This window comes from Chelonoidis abingdonii, chromosome 16 (assembly GCF_003597395.2).
Source record: "Chelonoidis abingdonii isolate Lonesome George chromosome 16, CheloAbing_2.0, whole genome shotgun sequence".
NCBI classification, from domain to species: Eukaryota; Metazoa; Chordata; order Testudines; family Testudinidae; genus Chelonoidis; species Chelonoidis abingdonii.
Window position 1 is genome coordinate 16,861,766 of NC_133784.1, and position 6,909 is coordinate 16,868,674.

Here is a 6,909-nt window from a genome sequence, read left to right on the forward strand (position 1 = left end):
TTTCTGCAACCTCAATAAGGATTCTTTAAAATACAGCCTGCTCTCCTGGACTCCTTTCCCCCTCATGTTATTCTCCCAGGGCATCCTGCCCATCAGTTCCCTGAGGGAGTCAGAGTCTGCTTTTCTGAAGTCCAGAGTCCGTATTGTGCTGCTCTTCTTTCCTCCTTGTGTCAAGATCCTGAACTTGACCATCTCATGGTCACTGCCTCCCAGGTTCCCATCCACCATTATCCATTCCCATATCCCATCCATTCCCATTTCCCAGCATTAGACATCCTCACAGTTTCCTGTCAATGGCCTGGACTTCCAATTTAAATAAAAAAATCAGCAAACCAAAGCATGAAGCGATAGCTGCAAATGTTTTTGCTCTATAGGCAAATGATTATTAATTAAACTATCTGAAAGATGTTGAATGTGTGTCATAGACTATTAGGGTTGGAAGGGACCTCAGTAGATCATCTAGTCCAACCCCCTGCTCAGAGCAGGACCAATCCCCAAATGGCCCCCTCAAGGATTGAATTCACAACCTTGGGTTTAGCAGGCCAGGGCTCAAACCACTGAGCTATCCCTCCCCCTTGTGTGTTGATGCATCAAATCGCAGACCTGTGAAACTGGTTCCTGGCTTGATTTGCTATTTCAAGGCTTATGAAGGCAGTGCATGTGGTCACACTGAACTTGTGGATTTTGTCAAATTTAAAAGGCGAGACCTCAGAACTTATTGCAGCTGAAATAATAAGGTTGTGCCATTCTCAGTAGATAATACAAACACAGACTTTGGCAGTCTCTACAGACATGGAAGATGCATGCCAAAGTAAGATGAGCATAGGCCTTGGATACCCTGCTCATGTCATGCACAATTGTGCCTGACCTGGAGGGGATAGAATGCTTTCAGTGTCTACCGCACTTGTAATCAGGGCCATCCTTAGGCATATGCAGAATACGCAGCTCCATAGGGCACCATGAAATTTGAGGCACCAAATTGCCCCAAATTTCATGGTGCCCTACACAACTGCGTGCTTCGTATGTGGCAGCACCAGCAGCAAGCCCCATCCCCCAGATGGCCCCCCTCTGCATTCCTTGATGGGTGCGGGGCCTGGGACAACTCCCTCTGCCCCTGCCCCACCTCTTCCCACCCCCATTTTCCACCCCTTCTCCCAACCTCCTTTCCCCAGCGACGGATGTGGCCCAGGGAATTGGGGGGGGCCTGGCAATGGCAGAAGAAGTCAGGCCCACCCCCGCACTCAGTGGCAGTGGCAGGAAGCAGAACAACCCAGCCCCAGCCCACTCAACTCCACTGGTTTCCTGCACTCTGCTCCGCAGGCTCCTCGCTGTGTCACTCTGCTTCCCACTGCGGGGGGGGCGGAACCTTTCCCCCAAACCGCCTCCTCCGAATGATACGGCTGGGGTGGGTGGATCGGAGAGGCTGGGGCCGGGTCATTCCGCTTCCTGCTGCTGGTGCCAGGCCCCCCACTACCCCCCTGGGCCGCTCTGGGCCTGTGGAGCCCCCCAAAGTGGCCCTCCACAGCTCCTGCCTCCATGGCCCCACAGGCCTTGAGCACAGCCCAGAACCTCCGTGAGGGGGGCAGAATGGGGGACCAGGTGCTTGGGATGCGTAGGGCATTCTAATTGGTAGGGACGGTCCTGCTTGTAATTAAGATTTTTGGATATTTTCATATATTTGCTGTTCACATAGAAAGACTGAAAAGTTTTTGTGAGTACATGGGACAAGAATATCAGAATATTGTGGGAGGCAGTAGTGTCAGATGGCTGTTGATGTTATCTGCTTTAGAGAGGATCCTTCAACTCTGAGTCATTGAAGTTGTTTTTCTTGTCAGAGGAAAAAGTGCCCAGTAGTTCTTCACAAAATATTTGAACACCCATGTACCAAACTCTGGCTTGCTTTTATCTATGCAGAAATGACAAACAATCTCAAAAAGAAGCTGTTTACAAGGTATGAAGAAGACTTTGTGCTTGTTTTACTGAGAAAACTACTTAGAGTCCTAGAAGAAGTAGGGGTCATGACACATCAGTTCTGTCTTAATGTGTCAACATCTTTTTTTGGTACAACCATAAAATAAATACATGCCCAGGGAAAGCATACAGATGACTTGAGAGATTTGAAGTGTCTGCTTTTAAATAAAGTTCCTTTAAGATCCAAGGTTGAAACAGCAGTCAGGTTACTCCAGAAGAAATGCCTGAATGTGACAATTAACAAAGAAGTACTGTTTGCTGAAGTAATTCCATTCAATAAATGTATGACAGGAAAACTGTGTGAATGGAATGACAACTACAATTATCACAGTATATGGCAGATGGGATGAAGTAATCAGGCTGTCAAGGTTCCACACCCACACTCTGAACTCTGGGCTACAGATGTGGGGACCCACATGAAAGACTCCCTAATCTTATATTCTACTAACTTAGGTTAAAACTTCCCCAAGACCCAAATTCCTTTCCTTGTCCTTGGATGGTATTGCTGCCAAGTGATTTACACAAAAATTCAGGGAAGGGTCACTTGGAATCTCTATCCCCCAAAAATATCCTCCCAAAACCCTTCACCCCACTTCCTGGGAAGGCTTGAGAATAATATATCAACTAGTTGCCCTGGCAGTGTAAGCACAGACCAGACCCTTTGTCTTCAGGACATTGAAATCAATCAGGTTCTTAAAATAGTAACTTTATTTATAAAGAAAAAGTAAATTCAGGATGGAAGGTAACTTTACAGGGCAATAAAAAGATTAAAACACAGAGAAGTTCCCTCTGGGCTCAGCTTCACAGTACAAAAACAGGAATAAAACTACCTCTGTAGCATAGAAAAATTCACAAGCCAAAACAAAGGATAACTGAACGCATTTCCTTGTCCTACTTACAATTCTGTGGTTTTAGATGGATTATTCCAGGTATATTTTCAGATGTTATACCTGTCCAGAGAGGGAATAACAAAGGAGAACAACGAACAAATCCTTCCCCCGCCCCCGCCCCCGCCCCCCAGATTTGAAAGTATCTTTTTTCCTCATTGGCCGTCTGTCAATCTCAAGTAGGTTATTTGAACGTTTAAAACTCTACAGGTAAGCGACTCAGTTACAGCTTGCCAAGGAGGGATTTTATGCTACCTTCACCTATGTTTATGACACAAGCATTTTAGAGATCCTCAGTACCGCATGGCAATATTTAAAAACCTTGCAGAACTGATGCTTCCTCTAGAGGTGTTTTCTGTCATGAATTGACCTGTGCACAGCAGAAAAATCCAGTTTACAAGTTGAAACTTTGAAACCCATCTCTATGGCTAAGCGGCAGTTCTGAAAGAAGGATCTGGGGATTACAGTGGATGAAGCTGGAATATGCATCCGCAGTGTGCCATTGTGCCAGGATGGCTGAACAGCATTTGGCTGCATTAGTAGGAGCATTGGCAGCAGATCGGGGAAGTGATTATTCTCCACATCTGGAGTCTTGCACTCCAGTTTGGGCCCCCAATATGGAAAGGATTGGACAAATTGGAAGAGTCCAGTGGAGGCAACAAAAATGATTAGGGGGCTGGGCACATGACTTAAGGAAGAGAGGCTTGAAGAGAACTGGGCTTTTAGTCTCAGCAAGAGAAGAGTAAGGGGGATTGATAGCAGCTCAACTACCTGAAGGGGGTTTCAACAAGAAGGATAAGCTCATTCTCAGTGATGCATACAAGAAACAAGGAGCACTATGGTTCAAGTTGCAAAGGTCAGGTTGGATATTAGGAAACATTATTTCACTGGGAGGGTGGTGAAGCACTGGAATGGGTTACCTAGGGAGGTAGTGGAATCTCCATCCTTAGAGGTTTTTAAGGCCCAGCTTGACAAAGCCCTGGCTGGAATGATTTAGTTGGGGTTGGTCCTGCTTGAGCAGGTTGTTGGACTAGATGACCTCCTGAGGTCTCTTACAACCCTAATCTTCTATGATTCTATGACTGTCAAAATAAACTTCACTTTGCCCTGTCTTGAGTTCAGCAAACTGAGCAAGAACATTAACATTCTAAAACAAATATACTCATCAGAAATACAACTATTAATCCAACAAGCTTCTCTAATACTCACCAGTATTCCTGGTACTGGCAGCACAATTCCTTATATGCATCCAGAGGTGGCAGTTTTCCATCTACAGATGATTTCCACCTCTTAGACCACTGGAGGAGTATGCAGAGGTCTTCCAGGGGGTATATCTGTTCATCTAGATATTTGCCTAGTTTTACAACAGGCTACATAAAAATCACTAGTGAAGTCAGTACAAACTAAAACTTCATAAAGTGACGTGGTTATACAGCTCAATACACTGAAATGTAAGTACAATATTTATCTTCCAATTTATTTTATAATTATATGGTAAAAAGGAGAAAGTAAGGAATGTTTCAGTACTAGTGTGCTGTGACACTTTTGTATTTTTATATCTGATTTTGTAAGCAAGTAGTTTTTAAGTGAAGTGAAACGTGTGGGTAAGCAAGACAAATCAGACTCATGAAAAGGGTACAGTAGTCTGGAAAGATTGAGAGCCACTATCCTAGACATTTGGGGGGAACTGTGAAAAATTGAGGGACCTTTTTTGTATTATTTTACATATAAACTCTATAAAATCATTTTGTTTGTAGTTTTATAATGCTCCACTAGGTGGTGAAAAGTCACTTCTGTTCATTCTCATTTAAAATTGTTACATTCTTTATAGCCACATTATGGTTGATTACATGGTTGTATGGTGGAGGTTTAGCTCCAGGCAGATTCCACTAGCAGAAGCAACAAAGTAGTCATGCCAGTTTTCGTGAAATGCAGAGATAACACAGCACTCATTGATAAATCTGTGAAAAGTAAATGTTGAGTGATGTGAAGAAAAAGATTCTTTAAATAGGCCATACTATGGACAGCGGGTACAGAAAACTGATATTCTTGAACAGTGTTTTTGTATTGTTTGTAACTGGTGTCTGAATGCACTTCTTTAGTGTGGTGTCACCTCCACTGTGATTATATATATGCATATTTATAGTGTATATTTTAATAGTTACATATATAACTGCTAAAAATGTTTTGCCTTGCTACGCTCCACAACTTACATTTTCAGTCTTGGCCTACTTTGCTGTGCTCTCACCCCATGCATCCGCACATTTGTTTTACAAACAATATGGTCACTTTAGATTGCTAGTAGTTTTAGCAATGACAGCTGTGTTTCTAGTATGTTTGTCTGTGGTTTTTAATTTGGAATTTTTAATTCTAAATTTTTCTTCTTCTTGTTATAGCACAAGTTTATTCCGATGGATCATGTGACTTCCATTTTGACTGATTTCCTGGTCTGGTGTCAAAACTTCTTCATCTTAATTTGACCCACCAGTGGGGATTGCCTTTCTCAACTGTTGTTATGCTTCTCAATCCAGCTCTTGGCACTTTTTTGCATTTCACTGCTGGTGTGTAGAACTTGGTTTCCAAATATTCACTAAGGGCAGTATATTATCTCATATTAAATCCTTTTGAAAGGCAACTGTCTACTGTGATTTTTATTAAAAGACATCTACAGTCCTAAGATTACTTAACCACAGTAACTCAAAACTCCTGAGTTACACACCCACAAGTCATGACATATAAAAAAAAGTATTTGTACCTTTTTGTTCATGAGCCTTTCATGTGCAGTAGGCCCAGATCCACAAAGCCTTAACACCTTAGTGAATCTTGGCCTAATCTCATACTTCTGTTGTTACCTCACACAAACAATTCATATACCTAAGGCCACTACAAACTTATGTTTACTCAAATTACATCAACATAGAACCACCACAGTTAGTAGATCATGGTTCTGAATTCAGTACGGAAGTAAAAAGACTGTTTTTACTATTTCTTCAATCTCAAAAATAAATCACATTATCAGGTCCTAGATAATTGATGGTGAATATAGGCTTCATTATCCTCATGAGTTTCTTTAATGTGAATTGTTGCAGACAAGTTTTTCAGCCCACCCTCCCTCTTTTTGCAAACACTGCAGGTGGCTCGTCCAATGAGGTGTTGCTATGAAAAAAATTCTGTCTCTTTATCTACCAACACTCCTTCTCCTCCCAATATATTTTTCCATATAGTAATACTAAAAGATGGGATAGCAAACCACACTAATTTCATGCAGAAGAGGGGAGGGAGTAGACATTCAGACTTTTCCAAAGGAAAGATTCTGGCATAATTTTTCTTTCAGTTTAACTTGATTTTATTTTTATTTTTTTGGTAAATACAAACACACCACATATAGTATCACCAGCCCATATCACCCACAAATCAATGGCTGGACGAAAACATGAACAAATCCATCAAAAGGTAATTTTAGGGTGAAAAAATTCTAGTAGTAGAGGCAAATAGAATGCACCATGCCATAAGTGCTCATAAGTTTTTGGAAAGTGTAGGGGACAATTTCCTGGTCCAAGGGCTGGAGGAACCAACTAGGGGCAGAGCTCTTCTTGACCTGCTCCTCACAAACAGAGAAGAGTTAGTAGGGGAAGCAAAAGTGGATGGGAACCTGGGACGCAGCGACCATGAGATGGTAGAGTTCAGGATCCTGACACAAGGAAGAAAGGAGAGCAGCAGAATACGGACCTTGGATTTCAGAAAAGCAGACTTTGACTCCCTCAGGGAGCTGATGGGCAGGATCCCCTGGGAAAAGAACATGAGGGGGAAAGGAATCCAGGAGAGCTGGCTGTATTTTAAAAAAACCTTATTGAGGTTGCAGGAACAAACCATCCCGATGTGTAGGAAGAATAGTAAATATGGCAAGCGACCAGCTTGGCTTAACAGTGAAATCCTTGCTGATTTTAAATGCAAAAAAGAAGCTTACAAAAAGTGGAAGATTGCAAATGACCAGGGAGGAGTATAAAAATATTGCTCAGGCATGCAGGAATGAAATCAGGAAGCCAATCAC

General features: G+C 42.5%; 1 long non-coding RNA gene across 1 annotated transcript in view; it reads left to right on the top strand.

Moving 5' to 3' along the window:
- The window catches only part of LOC142047840 (uncharacterized), a 9,929-nt gene extending 4,436 nt beyond the window's left edge, over window positions 1-5,493 (top strand). Inside the window, exon 2 of the long non-coding RNA XR_012657105.1 lies at window positions 5,255-5,493. This is a non-coding gene — a long non-coding RNA (uncharacterized LOC142047840). The remainder of the gene's footprint in view (window positions 1-5,254) is intronic.
- Window positions 5,494-6,909: the final 1,416 nt, after the last annotated feature.